General features: G+C 40.2%; 2 protein-coding genes across 3 annotated transcripts in view; one reads left to right on the plus strand and one right to left on the minus strand.

Annotated features, from left to right (window-relative positions):
• Positions 1-15,682, minus strand: part of mettl16 (methyltransferase 16, N6-methyladenosine) — a 130,295-nt gene extending 114,613 nt beyond the window's left edge. Inside the window, exon 1 of the mRNA XM_080210816.1 lies at positions 15,370-15,682. The gene's annotated coding sequence lies outside the window, so the exon portion shown is untranslated. The remainder of the gene's footprint in view (positions 1-15,369) is intronic.
• The window catches only part of LOC145357462 (lissencephaly-1 homolog), a 110,468-nt gene that overhangs the window by 1,802 nt on the left and 80,806 nt on the right, over positions 1-27,860 (plus strand). The window contains exon 1 of one of the 2 annotated variants that reach the window (XM_080210818.1): positions 14,900-15,198. The exons of the other annotated variant lie outside the window; for it this stretch is intronic. The gene's annotated coding sequence lies outside the window, so the exon portion shown is untranslated. Of the gene's footprint in view, positions 1-14,899; positions 15,199-27,860 lie in introns of those variants that run through there. 2 annotated transcript variants of the gene reach the window in all.

The following is a 27,860-nucleotide window of genomic DNA, read 5'->3' on the forward strand; positions in this document are numbered from 1 at the left end:
GATAACTGCCAAGATATTGGATGCATTGGTTATGATTTTCCAAAATTCTTTAGATTCTGGGAGAATATCTACAGTAACTGAAACTCTTTATTAAAAACACAGCTCACATAACAGGTTTACATTCATAGACAGAAACATACTATTTGCTTTGCCTATTAATTCACCTGCTAAGATTAAGGAAATGATAACAGTGACCACATTGTTCCTTCATTACTTTTCAGTGCTTTGACCAGATCACGAATTCAGTTAAAAGGATTAAATACAGAACTAATGAACCAGATGAGTTCCAAGATCAGTCACCAACACTTCAAAATCAAAATTTAATTACAGAATACTATATTTCACAGAACTGTCATTGGTTGCAGATTATGTATTTGAACCAAAATAAAGTTCTGAGAATGCAATTGTTTGTAATTTCTCTGAAGTGGTTCACATGGCCTAATTGTGTTCTTATACATTTGAGTTACATACTGACAATTGCATTTTGATTTGATGTGTCTTAAGTTTCCTTTGTACTTTTGTTTTTGTTTGGGCTGTTCCCTTTCTACTTCGTCCTACTTTAATTTGAGTTTGTCTATTTGGTTTGACCTTAAAAGAGGACAACCATAAATATTTTAAAGTATTTACTTTCCAAAAGACTTTCTCAGATGAATTAACTTATGATGGTGGATTGAAATGATCAAATCTCATGCTGATAAAAAAGAACTTTTTGTAAACATGTCATACTGTCCTTCAAAAAAATCTTGCACAGTGAAATGATGATGAGTCAAAAGAGAAAATGCTGGAAAATCTCAGCAGGTCTGGCAGCATCTGTGAGGAGAGAAAAGACCTAACATTTCGAGTTCCGGATGACCCTTTGTCAAAGCGAACTTGGATGACAAACGTCCAGTTACGTTGAAATGATCAACCATTCCCACCGGCAGAATAGCAAATCACATAGAACAGTGCCCATGATAAGCCAAAAAATCCACACTGGTTATTCTGGATTAGTCAGAAGTGTCTAAACTTGGCATGTGACAGCACCGATCAGAGTGGAGTTAAACCATAGAAGAGTGTGAAATCGTAGAGCGCTGGGCCAGGCATCAATTGATATCAGGATCTCCCTATGAAAAGACATGCAAAACTGCAGGTATGGCTAAACCTATGAGAAAATTAAAAGTGTTGTCGATTAGAGAAGGTGAAGTTAGTACACCAAGTAGAAAACCGTGGTGTGAAGCAGAAAGTGGACACCATAAAGGAGTGGATTCTGCAATCAAGTTTGTTCACCATTATACAACACATTTTGCAACAGTTTGACAAGCAGACATGTTCTCCGGCAAGGAAGAAGATGAAAATGACTCCCTATCCTAATGTTGAAGAAGCTGTGCTAATGTGGTTCAAAGCAGCCCAAGCAGAGAACGTTCCCATCTCCAGTCCACTTCTGCAGGAAAGGGGAGCTGCCTTGGTGAAGAAGCTGGGTCACACAGAGTTCATCTGCAATGACAGATACCTGGTCTGATTCAAAACAAGACATGGCATTGTCTTCTGCATGCTAAATGAAGGTACAGCAGTCATGGCTGTCATGAGAGGTGACTTGCTTCAAAATGGTCTCACTCCCATCTTGAATGAGTATTCACCAAAAGACATTTTTTGACATGGTTGAAATTAGACTATTTTACTGCCTTTTTCTCAACTGCTCTTTGAAGTTTAAAAGTGAACTTTAAACATTTAATGGTGAAAAGCAGAGGAAGGAATATTCACTACTTTGGTCTGTGCCAATGTGAACGGCACTGAAAAATTGCTGTTTCTTGTGAAAGTCCAAGAGGCCACACTGCTTCATGAATATCAAAACACAACCCATGCAGGACCAGGCAGTCAAAACCATCTGGATGGCCTCAAGCATTTTAAGGTGTGGATCAGGAAAGTGGACAAAATGTATCAACAAAAGAAAAGGAAGATTGCCATTGTTACTTACTTACCTAAACATTGCTGGCCTGAAGAGTATGAAACTGTTCTTGTCTCCCAACAACACAGCGAGCTCCAACCAATGAATCAGGAACCTAAATAACCACTACTGATCTTTCAGGTTAATGAGGCCATCAAAAAGAAGCAGGAGTACAACTGGAGTAGAGACCATGTTCATGATGAAAAAGACATGGAAGATGGTGACAAAGGTCACAATTGTCAATAGCTTTCACATGCAGTCAAACAGGTTATGGCTGCACAAGATGACAAGAATGAGGGGGAACAGGGTGAGACCAACCAACCCAATGACAAGGCTTCTTGCTCAGCTGAGAGAGACCAGCATGGAAATTCTCAGAGTCAACCATGAAAACTGATGCAGAAATGGATGATGTCATACGATGCACAAAGGAGATGACAGATGATGCCACTGTAGGTGCAGTACATTTTTAAATCAAGCCCAATGAAAAGAAGAAGACAATGAGGACCTGCCTGCTCACCTGCTTGTTTCCCTAGCCAATGCTACAAAGGCCATGTAGATGCTCTAAGATTTCACATTGCAACACAAAAATACCAGAAACGTGTTTGATAACATGATGGACTTACTGGACATGTCTGAAAACTACGTGCAGGCAGAAAATGATTATGGGTTTATTTTCAGAACTCCCAAGCCTTTTCAATGCCTTTTGTAAGTTCAGGTCGTTGTAAGCTATAAACAAGCTGAATAAAGACTTTTCCAGACATTTGCTGCTTTATTTTCATTTGACATTTGAATCTGTTATTTTTGACAGATCACACTTGCAGGCATTTGGAGTTACATAGTTATGCATTCATATGGAAATGGGGCCTCCCTGGCAACTATGAACACTGCTTAACACAAAATTGGAGGTAGTTCCCCTGGGATGTGACCTATCAAGATTCTACTGAGTGTGTCACTCTTTATAGAAAATTTTATAGAAGACTTTTCTTAATGTGGAACACAGGCCAGAAGGCCTCAGATATGCTTACAGATCACAGCTGCCTTAGCTGACTGCAGCCAAGAGTAGCATTTGTGGCACCTGGGTTACACAAAAGGTTGCCAAAATTCTCATACCAAATTACAATCTTGAGAACCCCCCCCCCCCCACCCCCCACAACCCCCTGCATAGAAAGACCTTATCAGCAAGGACCTTATCATCTCACCTCTGAAACCCTTTGCCAATCAACTTTACTTTAGTATGCTCACTGTCTATGAAATTGTACCCAACTAAAAATTAACATTTTCAAGTGGAAGTAAGGACCAGGTTGTGAGAAAAGGAAGGAGAATGGAATCACATAATTGTTATGGCACAGAAGGAGGCCATGTGGCCTATTGTGTCTGTATCACCTTTCTAAACAAGCATCATGGCTTAGTGGCACTCCCCTGTCTTTCACCATATCCCTGCACATGATTTCTCCTGAAGTAATCACCTAGTGCCCTTTGAATGCCTTAGCCTCCACCATACTTCCAGGTAGTGCATTCTGGATTCCAACCACATGATATTGGAAAAAAAATTCTCAGATTTTTTTTTGCAAATCAGTTTAAATCTATGCCCTCTCATTCTTGATCCTTTTACAAGCTGGAACAGTTTCTCCTAATCTACTCTGTACAGGCTCCTTATGATTGTGAACATCTCTATCAAATCTCCTCTTAGCCTACTGCTCTCTGAGAACAGTCCCCACCTCTACATTTTATCCTCATAACTGAAGTTTCTCAACCCTGAAACCATTCGTGTAAATCTTTTCTGCACTCCCCAAAGCATTTGCATCCTTCCTATAGTGTGATGCAAAGAACTGTACGCACCTGAAATCTAACACATGTCTTGTGTGAGTTCCGCATAACATCCTTGCTTGTGTACCCTATGCACTTCTTAACAAAGTCCAGAATACTAAATGCTTTATTAACTGCTCTCTCCACCTGTCCTGCCACCTTCAATGATACGTGCACATGGAAAACATTGACAAAGTATAGATTCTGCTATCCATCTTTTTCATCACACTTTATAGAGGTCAATAAACAGGAGACCAAAATTTTGTGATTGAAAGAAGGATTAGAGGTGAGTTAAGCAGATATCTTTTGCTAATCGTTGGATACTCACTACCTGAAAGGGTGCCAGAGGCAGAAACCCTCATTGCATTTAAAAAAAACTTGGATATGACTTTGAGGTTCTATAAACGTCAGGATTCTGTACCATAGCTGGATAGTGGGATTAAGCTGAATCTCTTGATCTATCTGCACAGACACTATAGCTTGAATGGCCGCCTCCTGTGCTGTAATTTGTCTGTTTATATATAACATTTGTCTTTGTGTTAACACAATTATTTATAAATGCAACTGATAAGAAAATGACAAAGATCATTCACGGTCTTCTGACAATGATACATTTTGATCTGTGTGGTGTTAGTGTACCGTTAAGAGATTGAAAAAAATCCTGTTCTCTGCAGCTCTTACAGCCTCAACCCTCATTGTTGCTGGACTGTCTGTTGAAGTCCTTTCATTGTTACTTCAATGGCTTAAATGGGTTTGGTTATTTTTACTCTTGGACTTTATATGACCCTGCATTGTTAAAAGGAAGACTGGTTGGCAGCTCAGGTATTTTTGGATAGTTATTTTTCCTTTCTAGTAAATTTAAGGTTTCATTTTCTGCTTGGCTGGCTGCAGTTTTAATTTTAGAATGGACATCAAGCTAAAAGAAGTGTTTTTCTCTCTCTCCCTGATTTTGGGAATTCTGCTGGTTAGCTGAAAGCAAGGATTCTTGCTTTCCTGGAGTAGAATATCTACTGTTGTTGGCTTGCCAGAGTCTCCTTGGTGTTATGGGAAGTTGTTGTGACTTCAAATTTTCAGGGTGCATCCAAAGGGCTGCTAGATGTTACAAAGCTGAAAAGTCAGGGTTTCAAATGCTCCAACCAAAAGTCTCAGTTCCAGCATCATGTGAGTATTGGTCCTTGCTTTGTTAAACCTGTGGAAAGGGTTTTGTCCCTGAGAAGTTTTGTTTGATTTTAGATATATTTGTTAAGGTTTATACATCATTGCGGTTGTTTCCTTTTTGTTTGTAATTGATAAAGATTATTGCTGATTTTCTTTCTATACATGTTAACTATATTATTAAATAAACTTTGATAAAGCTTCCTAGTGGGTCATTTGAATCATACCTGAAGTGTAACATATCATGCTTACCCTAGCCAAATTCAAAGTGCAAATCTTATGATGCAGGCAGACTTCATGAAATACTTTTGAGTTTCTGACCTAAAATAACATAAATGTGTGAAAATCTTCAGTTCTTCAGCTTACTGACCACAATAAGCTACCATGTTGATCTCTGAATTTATGAAAACTTAATCACAGCTCTGATAACATTTCAGAATTGGTATTCTCCAGTATAAATCAGTCAATCCCAATTGGAATAGAAGAGCAAGGAAGTTATGTTACAATTGTACAGGACTGTAGTGAGACCACATTGAAGTCCTCTGTATAGATTTGGTCGCCTTTCCTAAGAATGATACAATTGCCTGAGAGGGGATAAATGAATGTCACTGAATTGATTATTGAGAGAGCTGTCTGATGCTTTTTTTTATTCACTTACGGGATGTAGATGTTGCTGGCTAGCCAGTATTGTTTGCCCATCCCTAGTTGGCCTTGTTCAGAGGGTACATTGTTGTGGCCCTGGAGTCACATGTAGACCAGACCAGATGAGGATGGCAGATTTCCTTCCTTAAGGAATGTTAGTGAAGCAGAAGGTTTTATCAACAATGGTCATCAGTAGATTCTTAATTCCCGATATTTTGAATTGAATTCAAATTCCACCATCTGCCATGGCAGGATTCGAACCTGGGTCCCCAGAAAATTAGCTGATTCTGGATTAGTAGTCTAGTGATAATACCACTGTGCCATGCCTCCACGTTTTTATTCTGAGAAGCTATTTCTCCTAAATGGAGTCTAGAACTGAGGTAACATAGTTACAGGTTAAGAGGGAGCCATTTAGGACTGACATGAGGAATTTCTTCACTCAGAGTTGTAAAACTTTGGAATTCCCAAAGGAATTGTGGATGCTTGGTTGATAAATATGTTCCAGGCTGAGATCCCAGACTAAGGGAATCAGGAGATATGGGAATTGGTTGGAAATGTGTGTTTATTTGGGATATACAGCACAGAAACAGGCCATTCAGTGCACCTGGTTCATGCCAGCATTTATGCTCCACTCAAGCCTCATCTCATCTAAAACTTTCATCCTAATTTCTCCTCCATCCTTCTCCTTCACATGCTTATTTAGATAGGCATTCGTTTTACGTGGTACTGAGTTCCACATGCTCTCAGTCTTTGGGTAAATAAATTCCATTGAATTTCCTACTGAATTTCTTGGTAGCTATCTTAAATTAGAACAAAGAACAGTACAACACAGGAACAAGCCCTTCAGCCCACCAAGTTTAGGTTGACACTGATGCCTCTCTAATACTTTCTTGCCGCTACGCGGTCCCTTTATTCACAATGTGCATAAGTAAACTACAGTGTACAGGTGAAGCCTCAGAGTCCTTCAGCTGCCAGCCTGAGTGGAGCCAGCTGGTTTTAAACCCACTGCTGCTCCTTCCCTATTGGGCCAAACTCCACTCTTTAATACAGGAGGTCGTATTCTACGATGAGGGGCCCACAAGATCTATTGGTGATTCCCTGTGGCCATCATAATATCCCTCCCCTTTATGTCTGTTTCTTCCCCAGCACCCTGGCCATTAGGTAGGCCCTTTCCGTTGCTTAGCGATCAGAGACCTTCATTTCTGAAGTGAGCGCTGTAAAGCCAATCTTGCTGGTTCTTCTTGAGGTTGTGCTTGAGGGCGCCAGTCTCTTCTCCTTCCATTTCAGAATCTGTGTCTTCATCACCTGGAGGGACAGATGTAGGGTCGACTTCTAATCATGGCTTGACGCTGCCTGTGGCCAACCTATAGCTGGTAGTGAGGCCTATGTTGGCACGAGCTCCCTACTGCTGAGATGGTCCAGGAGCTTCCTCACAACTTTGCCTTGCACTTGAACCTTATAAGAAACAGGCCCCATTTTTCCCATTATGACCCAACTGAGACCATCTCCAAATTTCCTCCAGTGGACCAGGTCACCAGTTTTGAATATTCTTTCTGTTCTTGCAGAATCATGGTTCTTCTCATTCTCTTGTGGGGACTTCACCCTCCCCACCAGGTTTGGGAACAGTAGGCTTAATCTTGTCCCATTAAAAATTCTGCTGGAGCGATTTGTGTTGTTGTGTGAGGGGTAGTCCGATAGTTGAACAAAAATCACGCCAGTGTCATCTCTATGGATGCTGCAGGTTACTTTTTCACACTGAGCTTCAAAGTCTGCACTATCTGTTTAGCCAACCCGTTCAATGACAGGTGAGAGGATGCTGTCCTAATTATTTGATTCCATGGTAAAGCATGAAGGTCTGAAAATCAGTGTTAGCAAAGGCAATTCCATTGTCAGAAACCAGAACTTCAAGTATTATGTGCATACAGAAACTTTATTGTGGTTTCTCGAAGATAGAGGAGGAAGTGGTGAAGCTCATGCGCGTACATCCAACCATTTAGAGTGTGCATCAATCATAATTAAGAACATGGAACCCGTAAAAGGCCTGTTGAAGTGCACATGCCCTCGCCTTCAGGACATACCAGGCCACTCCCACAGATGTAGGGAGGCTGAGGGGACTGAGTCTTGGATTCCCATAGAATCCTTACAGTGCAGAAGGAGGCCATTCAGCCCATCAAGCCTGCTCTGACAACAATCCCAGGCCTTATCCCCATAACCCTATATATTTACCCTGCTCATCCCCTGACACCAAGAGGCAATTTAGAATGACTAATCCACCTAATCTGCATATCTTTGGACTGTGGAAGGAAACCAGAGCACTCAGAGGAAACCCACATAGACATGGAGAGAATGTGCAAAGTCACTCGAGGCCAGAATCGAACCTGGATCCTGGCGCTGTGAAGTAGCAGTGCTAACCACTGTGACACCAACAGTACCACCTTGCCTCCTGGATGACTTTCACTGTCTGACCAAGTCAGTAATGTCTGCATTAAGACCAGGCCACCCAATGTAGCTCCTGGATCGCATTTTCATTTTTAAAATCCAAGTGTGGCCATGCTGTAATTCCATTAGTACTGACTCACTCACCTGACGAAGGAGAAGCCCTCCGAAAGCTAGAACATAAGAACATAAGAAATAGGAGCAGGAGTAGGCCAACTAGCCCTTCGAGCCTGCCCCGCCATTCAATAAGATCATGGCTGATCTGTCGTGGCTCAGTTCCACATTCCCACCCTCTCCCCATAACCCTTAATCCCCTCTCTTATCAAAAACCCATCAACCCGCGTCTTAAAAATATTTAGCGAGGTAGCCTCCACCACTTCAACTGGCAGAGAATTCCAGAGATTGAAGTGGTTCTCTGGCAGCGTAAACGCTAGCAGCGTTTACTCCCAAATAACCCTGTTGAACTTTAACCTGGTGTTGTGAGACTTCTTACTGTATTTACCCCGGTCCAACGCTGGCATCTCCACATCACTAGGGACAACTACACAGGACACTCAGAGGATGATACCATCCTCAACAGTGAGCTTGTCTTTCCTCATCCGTTAGGGTTTCATTTCATCTGGGGGCTGTTTTCTGAATTCCCCCCATGTAATACCATATAATTAAATTTATTTAGGACTGGATCCTTTTGCATCCAGGCCTTGATTTGCCTTGCAGACACCAACACGGTGTCCAAAAAATTGAGGGTCATCAGCTGGTAATGTAGCTGGATTTGTGAGCAATGGCAGACAGCTCAATGTATTGGTGTTAACCATCCGGTTCCCGGGTGGTGCTCAAGAGGTATTGATAAGATGCTAGTAACAAGGTTTAATGCTGTATCTGGGCAGCGGCTTAGGGCAGTATTGTCTTGTCTTCTTTAAAAGCTCCCAGCAATGGTTTATGATCAATTACTATGATGAAGTGTCTACTGTAGATGTATTGATAGAATATTTTAATGCTGAAGTCAACAGCCAATCCCTCTTTTTTGATGTGGGAATACCTTTGTTCAGAATCTGAGAGGGTCCTGGATGTGTACACAGAAGGCACATCTGTTACATCTTTCCAGCGGACTGCCAGTACCAACAAAACCCTGTAAAGGAGAGGCATTGCATGTCACGATGAGATCATTTATGGGATCAAAATGGGCCAATAAATTAGAGGGCTGCAGTCACTGTTCAGTGCTGTGAAAGCTTCCAGCTACAGTGCCCCTCTAAGACCACCTTTGATTTTTCTATAGTCAGATATGCAAGCGGGTCAATAAGGAAGCCAAATTCAGAATAAATTTCCCATAACAATTTATTAACCCAAGGAAGGATTTCAATTCTGTGGGGTTTCTTGGTTGAACTATTTGAAAAATGGTATATGCATACAGGACCCCTGAAGGACGGGTGAGTGGATTTGTATAGACCTTAATGCATATTAATTGTCACCTAGATAAAGGCAAAATATTGCAGATGCTGCAATCTGAAACAAAAACAGAAAAATGCTGGAAAACCTCAGCAGGTCTGACAGCATCTGTGATGAGAGAATAGAGCCAATGTTGAGTCTGGATGATCCTTTGTCACTGCTGAGATTTTCCAGCATTTTTCTGTTTGTGTTGTTAACTGTTATCTGCTTCCAGAAAGGCTTGTCTAATTCAAGTTGGAGGTACGCATGGTTCATGCCCAACTTGGAGAATGCTTGACCACCACTTAACTTGGCATACGGATCTTCAATCCAAGTCATGGGTTATTGGTCAAGTTTAAAAACCCAACTGACAGTAAGCTTATAGTCTCTACGAGGTCGGACTGACTCATGCAGCTGGAGGACAGGAATAACAGGTGTGGTCCATTCTGCAAATTGTCTTATGAAGACCAGTTTTTCCAGGAGTTCCAGTTCCAACTCTACTTTTTCTAACACAGAGCATAGAACAGGACTTGCTCTAAAATATTTAAGCAGAGCATTGGAGTTGACATAGATCTTAGCTTTGGCTCCCCTTGTTTTTCCAAGTACTTCCTGGAAAACTTTGGGGTACTTATTGATAACTTTTGCAGCTCACCAAGCCCAGCCTGAAGATCTCCAGCCAGTTCAGTCAGAAGCGCTGGAGCCAATCTCTCCCCTTAAGACTAGGACCTACTCCATACAATTAGTGGAAGTCAAGCTGACTGCTGCCTATGAGTCACTTGGGTCACCATGGTGCCCTTTATCTGTAATGGTTCCCCTGTGTAGGAGGCCAGCCTGGCTCTTGTGTTTTCTAAGCTTTACCTCCAGGCTGATATTCGGCTCCAATCATAACTCTGCTCCTGATAACAGAGGACGCAGCCCCCATATTCACTTCTATTTTTAATGGGTGGCCATATACTAACAACTCCACCATGTGTGGGCGATCTTTGTCATGGAGATGTGATTTAATTGCATTGCCTCGTTCCTGATGATGGGCATATCTTCAAGGTATGGTCCGAAGCCAGCCCATCAATCTACTCTTGATCATCAGCAAAGTGATGGAAGGGGTCACCAGCAGTACTATCAAGGGGCACTTATTTACTGAGCAGTAAGCTGATCATGGGTGCTCAGTTTGGGTTCCACCAGAGTCACTCAGCTTCTAATCACATTACAGCCTTTGTTCAAACATGGACAAAAGAACTGAACACCAGAAGTGAGGTCACAGTGACGGCTCTTGATGCCAAGGCAGCATTTGACCATGTATGCCATTAAGGAGCCCGAGCTAAACTGGAGTCAATGGGAATCAAGGAGAAAACACTCTGCAGGTTGAGGTCATACCTGGCATAAAGGAAAATGGTTGTGGTGGTTGAAGGTCAATCATATCAAATACTGGACATCACTGCAAAGGTTCCTCAGGGCAATGTCCTAGGCTCAACATCTTCAGCTGCTTCATCAGTAACCTTCTTTCCATCATACGGGGATGATGTTCAGCACCATTCATGATTCCTCAGATACTGAAGAAGTTCATGTCCAAACACAGCAAGACGTGGACAATACCCAGCCTGAAGGTTCCTTTCCAAGCTACTCACCATTCTGACTTGGAAATACATCACCATTCCTTCATATTGCTGGGTCAAAAATCCTGGAATTTCTTCCATAACAGCATAGCAGGTATACCTATAAGTCAGGGACTGCAGCGGTTCAAGATGCAGCTCACCACCACCTTTTGAAGGGCAACTAGGAATGAGCAATAAATGCTGGCCTTGCCAGTGATGCCCACATTCCATAAAAATAAATCTAAAAAATTATACTTCACTAAAAATATTGCACATCAGATTTTAGATTTGTTTTATGAAATTTGGAATGAATCCTCCCAGACAAGATCATTTAGTCACTGTACCCAATGTTAATTTCAACTGACTCTATGGAAGTTTGTTTAGAGATACCATTGCACAATAAAGTGTTCACTCTCATACTGACATAGAGATGATCAGCAATGACAAGCAGATCTATTGCAAGATAAATATACAGAATATAAATAGAGTAAATATAGCATTAAAATACTCTTGTCTCTATGCACACTGCGGAGTTTGTAAAAATGTGCATTCTACAAATGTGTCTAGCCTCAGGCATGAGGTAATTTGTTCATCCTTTATGTTCTGGACTGTAGCAGAGAACTGAGCACACAGGAACTATGAATGATTGATCTCTCAATTGTATTGGCATTTTGGTGAATAATTCCATACAAAAGGGGGTTTTCTGCTGATCAACATGCAAGCTAGGGATTATTCTTAATATGAAGGATTTAGTTGCACCTTTTAATGTTTCACACATTCCTGATCAACACTAGTTTTTTTGTGTTAAGTTGATGTCTCCTTTTCCTCCAAATGCACAATGGCTCTGCACCCAAGAATCATTCATAGAGATGCCTGGATAACAAGATTCGTAAATAATGCATAAAATCAAAGACTACAATATCCCACAATCAGCACTGGAAAATTTTTAAAATCTAGAGAACTTGACTGAACTTGGGTAAAAGCGATAATGGTGATGGACATGGATTATTGTGTAAAACTTTGAAGGATCTTCCTATATTATTACAATACACAAAGTGCAGGATATGATCCTTAGTGAGGCTGTATTATATGAAGTTTAATAAAATAGTTTTAGTATTCACTGTAATTATTAAAAAACAGTAAACGCAAAGATGTCAGGCCTGCATTTCACAAGTAGAATGTATTGATAATATGTTACCAATAGGCTATTCAATTGCAGACAGCATCACAGCTAAGCTTAATCATGAAATATTACATCATAGAAATAAGCAATCTGTTGGTATTACACAGGGATGGCCAAAATCCATTCGGCTCCTTGAGCTTGTTCTGTCATTCAATTATATCGTGGCTGATCTTTAACTTGACTACATTTACCCACCTTTGTTTCATAACTTTTGATACCCTTACCAAACAAAATTCTGTTGATCATTTCATTTGATTTAGCATCGACAGCCGATGAAGAGAGAGCTCCAGAATTCTGCTACCCATTTTGTGAAAAAAAATGCTTCCCACATTATTACTAATTTTCCTAGATCTAATTTTAAGATTATGCCCACCGAGAAGAAATTGTTTGTCTGTATCTACCCTGTCAAATCCTTTTATCATTTCAAAGATCTCAGTTGGATCAGCCCTTAACTTTATTAATGGAATACAAGCCACATTGTTTACGCCACCTGGCCTCATTAATTTAACTCTCCAAGACCTGGTATCATTTTGGTGAATCTGCTGTACTTCTTGTAAATCCAAAATAGCTTCCCTGAGATTTGAGTCTAAAAACATATATACAGTAATCCATGTGGGATTACTGGATGATGACCAAAGCTCTGTACAACTGAAGTATTACTATAGGATTCTAACCCGCTTGAGAAAAATGCCCACATCCCACTTGCCTTTGTGATAACTTGAGTTTTTCTTTGAGCCCCTGAACCGAGCCTCACTTTCCTGCTCACTCTTTAAGTCAAATAATATTCCTCGTTCTCAAGAGGAATTCCTTTCTTAAATTTATGGATGTTGTTTTAACAACCGATTTGGAACAGGAGTCTGCATTCTAAAAACTTCTATATCATCGCTTTTTGTTCTTTTTGAAACTATTATCTTATTACCATTATGAAAACAATGAAATATAATCTACCACTAGGTTCTTGCCACAGCCCTTCATAATCTAAGATCTCAATCAATTTAGCCATAACCTATTCAAGATAGAACATAGAAAAACCACAGCACAAACAGGCCCTTCAGCCCACACGTTGTGCTGAACTTATCTCTACCTACTAGGCTTACCTATAACCCTCAATCTTACTAAGTCCCAAGTGCTCATCCAGAAGTCTCTTAAAAGACCCTATTGAATCCGCCTTCACCACTACCACCACCCTCTGAGTGAAAAACTTACCCGACATCTCCTCTGTACCTACTCCCCAGCACCCTAAATCTGTGTCCTCTTGTGGCAGCCATTTCAGCCCTGGGAAAAAGCCTCTGAGAATCCACCCAATCAATACCCCTCAACATCTTATATACCCCTATTAGGTCACCTCTCATCCTTCGTCTCTTCAAGGAGAAAAGACCGAGTTCTCTCAACCTATCTTATAAGGCATGCCACCCAATCCAGGCAACATCCTTGTAAATCTCCTCTGCACCCTTTTCTATCGCTTTCACATCCTTCCTGTAATGAGGTGACCGGAACTGAGCACAGTACACAAGTGGGGTCTGACCAGGGTCTTATACAGCTGCAGCATTATCTCCCGACTCCTAAACTCAGTTGCTCAATTGATGAAGGCCAGTTCACCATACACCTTCTTAACCACATCCTCTACCTGCGAAGCCGATTTGAAAGTCCTATGAACCCAGACCCCAAGATCCTTCTGATCTTCCATACTGCTAAGAGTTTTACCCTTAATATTATATTCCTTCATCCCGTTTGACCTGCCAAAATGAACCACCACACACTTATCCAGGTTGAAGAACATCTGCCACTTCTCATACAGAGTTGTTGAATGCTTAGCAGTGACTGATAGATTTTGGGATATGGAGGAATTAAGGGATAATGAGGCGAGTGCAGGGAATTGGCACTGAGGTGGAAGTTCAGCCACAGAAACAGAAAATGCTGGAAAATCTCAACAGGTCTGACAGCATCTGTGGGGAGAGAATAGACATGATGTGGGTATGCCGGCGTTGGACTGGCGTAAACACAGTAAAAAGTCTGACAACACCAGGTTTTAGTCCAACCTATTTATTTGATAATATTATCAAATAAATAGGTTGGACTAAAACCTGGTGTTGTCAGACTTTTTACTGGGAGAGAATAGAGCCAATGTTTCGAGTCAGGATGACCCTTCGTCAGAGCTTTTTCTCTTTTTGTTTCAAAAATTCCAGAATTCGCAGTATTTTGCCTTTATTTGGAAATTCAGCCTTTCATTTTCTTGAATGGCTGGGAAGCTGAATGGCTTGTTTCTGCTTTTCAATACAAGGGCATGCCACATTCCTTCATCAAAAAAAACTTCCAAATTGTTGGTCCAGTCATATACCAAGTAAAAGTAAACTCTAAAACGAATGGAAAATAATATATTTAATACGATCCGGGAAAGTATTTTTCTGAGTCGGACTACTCACACCATTCAAATGGGCTGAAGCGCGCGCGCGCGCTCCAACGGCTGTCAAATTCGGCACCACCCCACTGCGCAGGCTTGCTCGAGGAAGGGTGGGCGCCTGTCTCGACAGAAGGGCGCGTGCGCGGCAACGGACGGGTGACGTCACGTCGGTTGAGTCTCTGGAGTCCGCTTTGCTCACTCCCTTCCCCGCACGCAAGCGCGGCGCGGTGAGGGAGTGGACGAATCCCAGGGCGCCTGCTTGAGGTGGCGGAAGGGGACGGTGACGCCGGCGGTAGCGGCGGGTAGTGCGCAGGCGCAGGAAGCTGTAGCAGCAAGAGGCGACGACGAGCGTTGCCCGGTCAGGAAGGAGGGCGCGACAGAGAGAGAGAGAGAGAGAAAAACGGACGGATTGATGTGCGCAGCTCAATCTGCGCAGACTCCACACGGCAGCGTAGAGCGAGAGACGGACCCGGGCGAGAGAGAGAGAAAAAACAGTTTGAGCGAAGAAGGTTGGGAGGAGGGGGGGAAAAGGCTGCAATTCTGTTTGACAGCCGTGAAGGGAAAAAAAAACCCTCCGGATTCTCGTCTGAATGGTCGCCATTAGCCCACCGTATCGAAGGCGACTCTCTTCAGGGTGAGTTGGCGTAGGTTTGTAATGGCTATGAGGCTGGGCGCTCGAGGGGGGCTGGGGGTGGGGGGGAGAGAAAAGAGAAGCCGGGGCTTCCTTTCAGATTATGTGGCCGCTGCCTTGCTGTGTGGTAATAAAATGGCGCCCGGCCGTTGGTAAAACATTAAAACGGGGGACCTTCAAATGATCCGAGTCTCTGCCGCTGCCTTTTTCTCCTCCCTCTGCGACCTTTTGGGGTGTATTTCAAACGCAGTTCCTCAAAACATCATAAAGTCGCCGACGTGGCCCCTTAAAAGAAACTGATCTCCATTTTTTCTCCCTCTTTTTGTATTTGGTTGGAGTTTGACCCAATTCCTTTCTATGTCGAAAAATGCAGGTTGGTTTTTTTTCTCTCTTCCTCCTGCTGTGGCCGACGCCCGGAGTCCAGACACATTAGATCTCAATCCGTTCATTTTCATTAAAAAAAATCTTTAAAAGTGTGCGCATTAGAATGGATAGGCATACTTGCAGGTTATGAACAGTACTGATGAGTTTGGGTGGAGTGAGAAGAAACAAGATTTTTTTACCGCAGGGTGGATCTTGACTTGAGACGCCCAAACGGTGTTATCCAATTATTACGTGCATGTAAATATATATATGTGTGTGTATATATGTATATATAAAATCGCTGAACGCTTAATTTTGTTTTATGATCTTGAGTGCCTGATGTAATATCTCATGATTTTTTTTTTCAGCGTTTTAGTTGTCATATTTTCATGGTCGGTGCAGTGCCATGAACCACATGCATCCTGCTTTCTGGTGATGCAGGATTAACATTACGACATTTTTTTTAAACCAGCTGCTTTCTTCATTTGCCAGCTCTACTGGTTCTGCAGAATACTCATGAACTCTTGACTGTTTATCAATGCTTTTATGATGTGCAGAATCTTAAGCTGGAACTGATTTTACATTTTCTGGCAGCAATAAAAAAAATGTCAATTTTCCATTCAATATTTCATAATATCAACACTAGTATATTTTTTGGATGCAAATAATAAGAGCATCATTTCGTGTTTGTGCAAGTATTATGGTTGCATTTACATCATGATCAGCTTGGTGAGAAAGAAGGCAGTTCCAATTGTTAAAACAGGTTTCAAAGAGTTCTATATCTCGGGCCAATTTGACATTTTCGTAACTTGACTATGGAGAAAGCCCACACATTATCATATCTAACGATAAAATAGATATGTAAATTGAGAAAATAATTTAAGATGTAAATTATTGTGTGATTGCTGTCAAAGGAAGAATAGTAATTCATTATTAAACTTGTGCATTTTGAAAAAAATTGGGTGACAAGTTAATTTTTTTCTATTCAAAATAATGTGAACAGGAAGGCTCATTACATCACGTCAGTTAGTGAATTTGTAGCTTCGGCTGGAATGGATCTTCAACTAAGTGATTTTTTTTAAATGGCAGAAAATATGGTTGTTAGTATCTAAAAAGGAGAGAAATTAATGTCAGCTCACCCCCCATATCAAAAGTTATGATGCAAAACCTATATATTCTTAGATGCTGGCTAAATGCTATGTATTTTCAACATTTTCAGTTTTTGAAAATATTTTTGCTCAAGGGTTTGTTTCTGCTAAGTTTTCACAAGATCTGATCAGAAGGTCCATTTATGTAAATTTAGAAAAAGTGATATCCAAATGTTAACGTGAAAATCAAAAGTAAGCTCGAATAATTTTATTAGTTCAGGTAACCATTCACAACAAAAAAAATTGTGCATCCTGGGAATTTGAAATAGTAGAAATAGTTGGCAGGATACATGTAGAGGGAAGCAAAGTTAATACTTCAGGTCTGTGACCTCATCAGAACTTTGATGAAAGTTCACACACAAACCTTAAGTGTTATCTCTCTCGATGTTGTGAAGCTGAATATTCCCAGCGTTTTCTGTTTTTATTCCGTACATCCTCTCATGTCTGTAGTTTTCTATTAAATCTGCCTTAATTTTGTTTGGTGCACAATTTTGTTGTCAAATTGTCGAATTCAAAGATTTGCCATATTTTCTATTTAAATCTTTTGTTTATTGAACAGGCCCAATGTTGTCACATGGAAAATTTAATGGTCCAGTATAATAGAACAACAGTGCAAAGATGTGCAGGTTAAATGGATTGGCCATGGTAAATTGCCCCTTAGTGTCGTGGGATTGGCGGGGTAAATACATAGGGTTACAGAATAGAGCCTGGATGGGATTGTTGTCAGTGCAGACTTAATGGGCTGAATGGCCTTCTGCACTGTAGGGATTCTATAAATAGTCAGCAGAAGGCAAGATTGGCCCTTTAGATGATGAGATGGGGGTAGCAGGAAATGGGGTAATAGCTGAGGCATGGGACAGGTATTTGTCAGTCTTCACAGTGGAAGACACGAATAACATACCAAAAATTGATGACAAGAAGGCGATGGCAGGTGAGGGCCTAGAAGTGATCATTATCACTAAAGTAGTAGTGTCAGGCAAGCTAATGGAACTAAATGCATCCCAGGGTATTCAGATGGCTGGGGCAGTAGCTAATGCACGTTTTTTACCAAAATTCACTGGACTCTGGGGTGGTTCTGGCAGATTGGAAAACAGCAAACATGACATGATTATTTAAAAAAGGCAGCTTCAGTTGAGTCACGTCAGTTGAGGTGTGTAACTATAGGCTGGTTAACTTAACTTCTGTACTAGGGAAAATGTTTGAACCTATCTTTAAGGAAGAAATAGCAAGACATCTGGAAAGAAATTCTCATTGGGAAGAAACAGCATAGGTTAATGAAAGGCATGTCATGTTTAACTAATTTGTAAAAATTCTTTGAGGACATTACGAGTGCGGTGAACAGTGGGGGAACCCGTGGACGTGGTGTAACTGGATTTCTAGAAGGCATTTGATGAGGTGCCACACCAAAGGCTGCTGCATCAGATAAAGGTGCACAGTGTTACGGGTAATGTATTAGCATGGATTGAGGATTGGTTAACTAAGCAAAGAGGAGGGATAAATGGGTGTTTTTCTGGTTGGCGATCAGTGACTACTGATGTGCTTCAGGAATCAGTGTTGGGACCAGAATTGTTTACAATTTACATAAATTACTTGGAGTTGGGGACCAAGTGTGTGTCAAAATTTGCAGATGACAGGAAGATGAATGGTAGAGCAAAATGTGTAAAGGACACTAAACGCCTGCAAAGGGATATAGATAACTGGGCGAGAGTCTGGCAGATGGAATGCAGTGCTGGTAAATGTGAGGTCATCTGTTTTGGTAAGAATGACAGAATAGACTATTAAATGTTAAATTGCAGCATGCTGCTGTGCAAAGGGTCCTGGGGTCCTTGTGCATGAATTTCAAAAAGTTGGTTTGCAGGTGCAGCAGGTAATTAAGAAGGCAGATGGAATTTTGTCCTTTGTCGTTAGAGGGATGGAGTTTAAAAACAGCAAGGTTATGTTGCAGCTGTATAAGATGCTGATGAGGCCACACCTGGAGTACCGTGTACAGTTTTGGTTTCCTTGAAACAGGATATACTGGAACTGGAGGAAGTGCAGAGGAGATTCACTAGGTTGATTCTGAAGTTGAGAGGATTGGCTGATGAGAGACGCAGTAAACTGGGACTGTACACATTTGAATTCAGAAGAATGAGGGGTGATTTATAGAAACACAAAATTATGAAGGAAATAGATGAGATAGAAGCAGGGAGGTTGTTTCTACTGGCAGGTGAAACTAGAACTGGGGGCATTGCCTCAAAATAAGGGGAAGCAGATTTAGGACTGAGTTGAGGAGAAGCCTCTTCACCGAAAGAGTTGTGAATCTGCCCAGCCCAGTGAAACAGTTGTGGCTACTTTGTTAAATGTTTTTTGAGGCAAAGATAGATTTTTGAACAGTAAAGGAACTAAGGACAGTAGTGAGCTGGCAGGTAAGTGAAGCTGAGTCTATGAAAAGATCAGCTATTATCTTGAATGGTGGAACAGGATCGAGCGGCCAGATTGCCTACTCCTGCTCCTATATCTTGTGTCCTGATTGCTGTCTGCCTTGTCTGTTCTGGACACTAGCGCGGCATGGTGGCACAGTGGTTAGCACTGCTACCTCATAGCACCAGAGACCTGAGTTCAATTCCCAGTTTGGGTCACTGCAAAGTTCGTGAGCTTTCCCTGTATTTGAATAGGTTTCCTCCCACAGTCTGAAAGACATGCTGGCTAAGTGCATTGATCGTGATAAATTCTCCCTCAGTGCGCCAAACAGGTGCTGGAGTGTAGTGACTAAGGGATTTTCTGAGTAATTTCATTGCAGTGTTAATGTAAGCTTAAGTGACGAATTGCAAAAATCTCTGAAGAATGCAAATTACATTTTTAAATTTGAATTTTCCGTTACAATGATTCTGCAATCTTTTGGCATTGAAGTTTCAAATGGCCCACTGAGCTAATAGGCCTAATTTTAGCTTGGAGAGCCTGACCAGTGCCTTTCTGAAAGCCTGTCAATTGATTAGTACTGTCAACATTTAAAAAGAAGTTTTTTCCACATCTTCACTTTTAATATTTAGTCAAAACAAAATTACAGTACATCAGAAATTTTTATGCTTCATTTTTGCTGCAAAATACAAATCATAACTTTATGCATTTGTCAGTTCCTACTGTAGTAGATTTCAGGTTTAACTATACTCAATTAATAGAAATTAATTGTAAATACTAATGTGCTAAGCATATAGTGAGCTATTCGGTATGATTTTACCTTATTTAATAGCAACATATTGTTCTGTGTTTCTATTTTAAAACATTTTGCATTTTTTAAATTCTTTCATGGGATATGGGCATTGCTGGCAAGGCTAGATTTGTTGCCCAGCATGAATTGCCTTTGAACTGAGTGACTTTCTGTGCTATTTCTGTGGAGTCACTTGCATCTGGAGTCACATGTAGGCCAGACCAGGTACGGATGACAGATTTTCTTTCCGAAAGGCTATTAGTGGTTTGTAAGGCAATTGATAGTTCCATGGTCACCATTACTGAGACTAGCTTTCAATTCCTGATTTTATTTGAATTTAAATTCCATCTGCTATGGTGGGAGTTGAACTTTGTCCCCAGAACATTGACTTCTGGATCACTAGTTCAGTGAAACTACCGCTATGATACTATCTTCCTTAAGCTGATAAAGGAATCTAGTGTATAAGAAGCATTTTTACACTTGAACAACTTTGTCTATTTTGTGTTTTTCATATTTCCTCATTACACTAATAATTTGCAATTTTTTCCTTCAAAATTAAATAGTTTATTTTATTGTTTCAAAATGGATGCAACACAGGATGAAAGGGGAGACTGGTATCGGTCAGTTTTTCGAGTCTAAACCCATAGCATATAACTAGCCTCTGTACACCATTGGAAATCTTTCCATTGTGTCTGAGCACAAGAAAAACAGTTAAAGCATTTTCACTTCAGTTCTCTGTTCATCAGAACAGTGTTTATGTAATTGCCAGATTGTGCTTTTTGTTAGTAAAGGTAACAAGGGATATGGGACAAAGCTGGGCGGTTGGAGTTGAGATACAGATCAAGCTTAAACTAATTGAATGACTGAATTGCTTAAGGGGCTGAATGGCCTGCTACAATTCCTAGGTTTTCTAACAACGCATCCATCTGTAAATGGATATCAAGTTCACAGAAAAGGGGAATTGATAGACAATTGTTAATGTACAAATTATGAATGTTAGTAAAATGGTAAAATCCCTTGGATACACTGGCACATTTACTAAACATAGGTTTACTAAACATTTCCAGGGACAGATCAGGATTTGAAATTAACACCCATATGTTATCTAGTCAAGATTGCAGTAGTCTTATAAACTGTGAAAGGGAGCATGATTGATTTGACAGATTGGTAAATGTATTCCATTGTCACACGTCATCCATGACACTTCCATCTTCATAAAGATTGTGCACTATTTCATATTTGTCTGTACAATACATTGAATTTCTCCCCATCTATGTAACCCACTCCAGCTCTACAATTGTCTGAGATATTGGTACTTTCCCAGGTCTGATCTGTGCACATCTGATTCCCATATCCCCACGATTGGCAACCAGGCGTTCAGCATAGAGGTTTGCTTTCACTCCTTGTCTCCCTCCATCTTTAAGTTGCTCTTTCTTTAAATATCTGTCTTGTTCTTCCCTTGGCTTAATGTCTTTTTTAATTGCCTTGTGATTTACAGTGTTGAAGGTAATATACAAACTGTTCATAGTTAACCAGTGCATTTTCTTAGTCCACGCCAGATTGTTGTCAGCCACTTGTCCTGTTTAAATTTTATGCCTCAGTGGTAAATTTTGCCAGTTATATTTGTTAGATTCAGTGTCCACTGTCTGAATCCAGAATTGGACTTGAGAACCTGCCTGGGGTAATCTGTTAAACTTTCTCTGCTGCCTCAACTTTTCATGGAACAATTGTTACATAGGTTTTCTCTGAAATAATGTGCCTTTTCTCTCTTGGGTAAGTCAAAATATTAGGCAATCAGTGACTAGTGGTGTGCCTCAGGGATCAGTGTTGGGACTGCAATTGTTTACAATTTACATAGATGATTTGGAATTGGAGACTGAGTGTAGTGTGTCAAAATTAACATATGACACTAAGGTGGGTGGAAGAGCAAAATATGCAGAGGACGCTGAAAGTTTGTAAAGGGATATAGATAATCAAAGTGAGTAGGTGAGAGTCTGGCCAATGGAGTACCATGTTAGTATATGTGAGTTCATCCATTTTGGTAGGAATAACAAAATGGACTGTTGTTTAAATGGTAAAAAATTGCAGCATGCTGCTGTGCAGAGGGACCTGGGTGTCCTTGTGCAGGAATCTCAAGGAGTGGGTTTGCAGGTGCAGCAGGTAATTCAGAAGGCAAGTGGAATTTTGTCCTCTGTTGCTAGAGGAATGGAGTTTAAAAACAGTGAGGTTATGTTGCAGCTGTATAAGGTACTGTGAGGCCACACCTGGAGTACTGTGTACAGTTTTGGTCTCCTTACTTGAGAAAGGATATACTGGCACTGGAGGGAGTGCAAAGGAGATTCACAAGGTTGATTCTGGATTTGAGAGGGTTCGCTGATGAAGAGAGACTGAGTAGACTGGGGCTATACTCATTGGAATTCAGAAGAATGGGGGGAGGTCTAATAGAAACATAAGATTATGAAGGGAATAGATAAGATAGAAGCAGGGAAGCTGTTTCTACTGGTCGTTGGAACTAGAATAGGGGGCACAGCGTCAAACTAAGGGAAAGTAGATTTAGGACTGAGGTGAGGAGGAACTTAACACAAAGGGTTACAAATTTGTGGAATTCCCTGCCCAATGAAGCAGTTGAGGCTACCTCATTGAATATCTTTAAGGCAAGGATAGTTAAATTTTTGAACAGTGTAGGAATTAAGGGTTATGGTGAGCGGGCGAGTAAGTGGACCTGAGTCCACGAAAAGATCAGCCATGACTTTATTGAATGGCAGAGCAGGCTCAAGGGGCCAGATGGCTTCCTCTTGTTCCTAGTTCTTATGTTATTTTCAGCATTATATGGTGACAATATGGCTTTAACTGGTGTCCTTTACCCTTCAGTTTTCTCCCCTTCCCCCATGAGATTCATGAATACTGCCATGCAAAACATTGGCACAAAGTTGGACTTGGCGGTTCTGTGTGAATGACTATTTACGTAACCTCTGGGTATTTGCTGTGTGTCAATAAGGCATTATGGGGCATGTTTTGCTTCCCTGTTTCTTGATTTAGGAATGAAAAGTTGGTAATAGCCCCTATTCAAGATGGCGAGCACATGATGTAACGATTATGGTTTTTAGTGAATCATAATGCAACTGATTTTCAAACAAATATGCAAAATAGTAGATGGAGATCCATCATGTAACCTGGCACAGAATCTTGAATTGATTTGGTTTGTTGATACTGATTTTACAGCTCTTTCTGCTGCTTAATGCTCACTTACTGCTGGAGTTTCATGCAGTACAGTAGTTCAGAATTCTAGAAATATTTTGCAATGTCCCATGAGCAGAGCAAGTTGTTACATGAAATTAAAAGTGCTACCAAGTCTTTCCAATGGATATTGAATACAGTGTAAAATTTCAATATTTGCCAATGATACCAAACTAGACTTAGATCAGTTGGTTGCAGCAGGACATAAAAGAGCTATCAATATGATCAGATAAATGAGAGTTCGAATTTAACATACAAGTTGGCCAAGATATAGGGAAAGGCAGGGTGGCAGGACATTTTGGAGAATTGTTAGCAAGAAATATGGGACCTTGGGCTTAAGAGGTATTGTGCAAAAAAAGGCGGGGAAGTTGAACTCTTAAATCTCTGGGCCGCAACTTGAGTATTATATTCAGTTCTGATCACCCCACTTTAGGAACGGTGAGGTTCGTTGAGTGGATGTAGAGGAGATCTATCAGAATGGTTGCATAATTCCATGACTCCACAATTGTTATGAGAGATTTTTGAAACCACTATCTATTAATTTCAGTGTGTTGAAAATGGGAGAAAAGTTGTAAAAGCAATAATAGTTCTGGGAAGAAAAATCAATTGTTGATATATTGGATAAGCTTGTAGTCTGTCAGGACACCAGTAATTAACCTATCTTACATAAGGGATTGAACATCCATGGTTTACTTGAACAGCTCAGAAATCAAGTTTTAAACTGCCAATAAATAGAGGTTGATCTTACGGATTTATTTTCTTTTTGTATCTTTTGAAAGATATCATTTGAATGACATATTAAAGTGAAATATAAAAAAAACCTGTGAAAAGTAAATAAAAGTTGTGATCATCTGTTAGTTTTTGTTTTCAAAATAATATGGATTGAGATCATGAAGATGTGTTTGATGGTGAGACCAACCGTGTGCAAGAACCAATTTAAACTGCCAGGAAGGGAGAATTTAGAACCATGGCAATGAGTCATTTTGTAACTGATTTGGTATTTTGTATAAAAGCCAATAATTTTCATGTGCATCATCTCTTGAAGATAATGGTGTATAGCTGCAAAGGGGTATACCACCTAACTGGTTCTTCCTGTTTGAATCTAGACCAAGATGCTGAGTGTCAATTAAGTGCTCAATCATGGAAGCTTTGAGATGAGCTTGATGCTACCTCCATCTGATACTTATAAACATGCAGAGCACTAGTCACTGAATACTAATGAGCATTACATGAAACAACTTGAAACTTGCCTGTCAGCAAGTGAATTCTTTGCTTTTAAAGTTGGGTGGGTACAAATTAAAGCTTTCAAAGGAACATTTGGTGCTATGGCTCTAATTAAATTGGCATAAATTTGATATTGGAGTTTTTAGTGCATTGGTTAATGTTAAAATATTCTGATCTTTGGCTGTTATTGAGAGGCATGCTTGCTCCTGCAGACATAGTACACAAGAGTAGTTTTTCCTTCCTTTGGATATCTATGGCACCAGAAACTGCTACAAGATATTTGTAGATAAGTTGAGTACTTAGTCTGTATTTCAAAAATATGATTTTCTAATTATCTTTGTAGATCATTCTCCATGAAGCTTGCGGCTGGTACATGAGGTGTAAATAGGCCCTGTTTGAGTTGCCAACAGTGCTCAATTTGATTAAGGGTGGGGATGGAATAGATTCTGCCGTTGGAGCTGCAACAGGCTGAATAACCTACCTCAAATAAAAACAGTATTGCAGTAGTAATCATCTTGAGAGTTTAGAGGCTATTTGTAAGAAGTGAATTTTATTGCACGTTAATATGCCAGTATTTTACAAATCATTCTTGAAAATAGTGTTTTATATCTCTGCTTATAAAATGACTTTTATTAATTGTAAGTACTCTTAATTAATTATACCTCAATTGGTTATACCTACCCAAGTGATTTGGATAATTTATATAAAAGTAAAGTACTGCAGCTGCTGGAAATCTGAATTTGAAGCAAAAATGTTTAAAAATCCGTCTTGGCATTTGTGGAGAGAAAGAGTTAATGTTTTGAAGAATCGTATTCAACTCAATGTTATCTCTAACTTAGATATTTACTTCACTTAGAAACTGTTAAATCTAAAAAGATGACAAAGATAGTTGCTGTAAAATTTGAAAGAATGGCTCATTTCCCAGCAGTTTGGTGAAACTGATCAAAATTAATGGGTAATGGATTTCCTGAATAACTTTCTCTAAGACCTGCAGGAATTATACCTAAAAACATGGAGTTGTGTAATGACTGGCAAAATCATGATCTTGCTAATTTTACAAGGGTGAAATGTTTCATTTTCTACTTATAACACTAAGCAAATTGACAATTTGCTATAATATTGTACAATAGTTGATTTTGTTCAGAAGCTGTTTGCATGTGACATTTTTGTTTTGTCATCCTGTCTCTTTTAAATGTAATGTTCTATCAGTACCAGATCTATAGGATTCTCTCTAAGTAGTCATTCTTTGTGTGAACGATGATGATGAATGTCAATCATTGGACCAAATTAAGTGCAGTACTGAACCTGGATATTGTGTGAGCTTTTCAGCAGAAATTGTTGAGTAATAACTGGGACTGAGCCATTGGCCCCTCAAGGGCAGTGAAACGCCAATTATAGTGCCCCACTTAATGTCAAGATCAACCAATGCAATTTGAAAGTCAGTATGAGGAGATCTTATTGGTTGTAACTCCCAACTAAGAATTTAACTTTGGCACAAATGCAAATATATAAAAACTTCCTTAATTTTGTCATTGTAGAAAACAACTGGGGATATTTTCAAACGTCCAGAAAATAGTGCTGTTCTTTGCAGAGGTTTGATGATTTCTCCATTAACACCATTTTATGTTACTTAAAATTTCTCTTCAGACATTGATCTTTTTCACATTTGCTGGGAATATATATCTCGAGCACACCGTAAATTGGATTTTATATGGTGAAATGTGAGTTTGATTAGCAGTTCCTGTGACTACAAAACATTGCTGTCTGTCTGCTTCTTGTTGTAAATAATAGGTTCAACTTGTAGTTTTGTGCTTTGAAACTAGAAAAAATCAGTTGTAACTTTTCAGAAGGTAAGGCTTGGAGGAATTTTATCCTTAATTCCTTAAAGTTTCTTGTATACAACTTATCCAGTCTGAGAGATTTATTTGCTTGAGATTTTTCACAGCTGTTTGGCAATCGGCTGGTAGTGATGAGAATTGTCGTAACTTTGGCTCTGCAATATCTGCTAATTCCCTATCTGTATCATCTAAGTTGTTATCTGCTGTCTCATTAAATACTGAAGCAACAATCTTATTTTGCTCCCTGTAGAGTCAACTTTCACACACCTAATCTTACTACCAGTGGCCCCACTCTATTCATCACTTTCCTTCTAATGCAAGTTAATGATCTTGCCATCTTTCACTGCATTCCATTTTCAATTCAGAAAATCATCTTTGCTATTTTAATGCCTTATTTTCACTCCTGGCATGCCTTTTGATATTGAAACTGTCTTAGTTGGGGAACATCTAGAACTAGGGAACACAACTGTAAAAACCTAGGAGTCTTCCATTTAAGATTGAGATAAGAATTTTTTTTTCTAAGGGTTGTTACTCTGGATTTCTCTTTCACATAGGTTAGTTCATCAAATATACTCGGGATTGAGTTGGATCTTTGAAGTTATCAGGGAGCTGTCACAAAAATGGAGTTAAGGTCACAATTAGCTAAGCCATGATCTTGTCAAATGGCTGAGCAAGCTTGAGGAGCCAAAGGACTGACCCCCAAATTCTTACATTCTTAGTTCTGTGCCATGTTCTTTGAGTCACTTGGCAGTTCAGTTTGACTGGTCATTGCTTTTAAACTTGATGTATTTTGTTTTACATTAATCTTCTGCATTCTGAATCCCCCCCCTTGCAAGAACTCAATCCTTCTCTACCCCAGTTGTCATGTTGCAATCTTCCAAGTCTACTCAAACATGATGTCTGATGTGCTTGAGGCATGTCCTCTTAAAACTTGGCACTTCTATTTCTAAATTTCTCCAATCCTTGTAATATGGTGCTGGCAGGATTTTGCATTTGTGTTCGTGTCAAGGCACCCATCCCCTATACTGCAACATAAAGTTGTAAATACAGTAACAAATTTGCTGCGATCGAATAAACAGGAATGCAGTACAGAGCCCAATATTTTACTTTTTAGTAATTATTGGTTGAGAGTTAAATGACCCAGACTGTTAGGAAGATTCCACCACTCCTGCTTGAATTGTATCCAGAGGTCTTTTACATCCACACGAAAGAGCAGATGAAGCTTTTGCGTAGGGCTCATCCAAAGCATCCCTTCATTAATGCACTGAAGTTGTCAGCCAGATTGAGTTGAAGTATTTGAAGTAGAACTTAAGCATTCTGACGCAATAAGCCAAGGCTGATATTTAATTACACCTGCCGTTGAGTGCTCAAATCAAATTCACATTTCACTTTGTTTGCACCTCCACAAACTGAATGGGGGAATATCTTCGTAAATGGCTTGGAGTCAAGTCAGTGGCCAACACACCATTTCCCTGGCCCAGCACTCAACCCTGGAACACCTAGATAACAAGGACACCTATGTCAGACTCCTATTTATTTGACTACAACCTTCAACACTATTACAAAAGGTCATGAATGTAGCCCAGTCCATCTCGCAAAACAGCCTCCCATCCATTCACTCTGTCCACACTTCCCACTGCCTCGGCAAAGCAGCCAGCATAATTAAGG

Source organism: Carcharhinus amblyrhynchos, chromosome 23, assembly GCF_965287045.1.
Source record: "Carcharhinus amblyrhynchos chromosome 23, sCarAmb.v2.hapA, whole genome shotgun sequence".
NCBI lineage: Eukaryota > Metazoa > Chordata > Chondrichthyes > Carcharhiniformes > Carcharhinidae > Carcharhinus > Carcharhinus amblyrhynchos.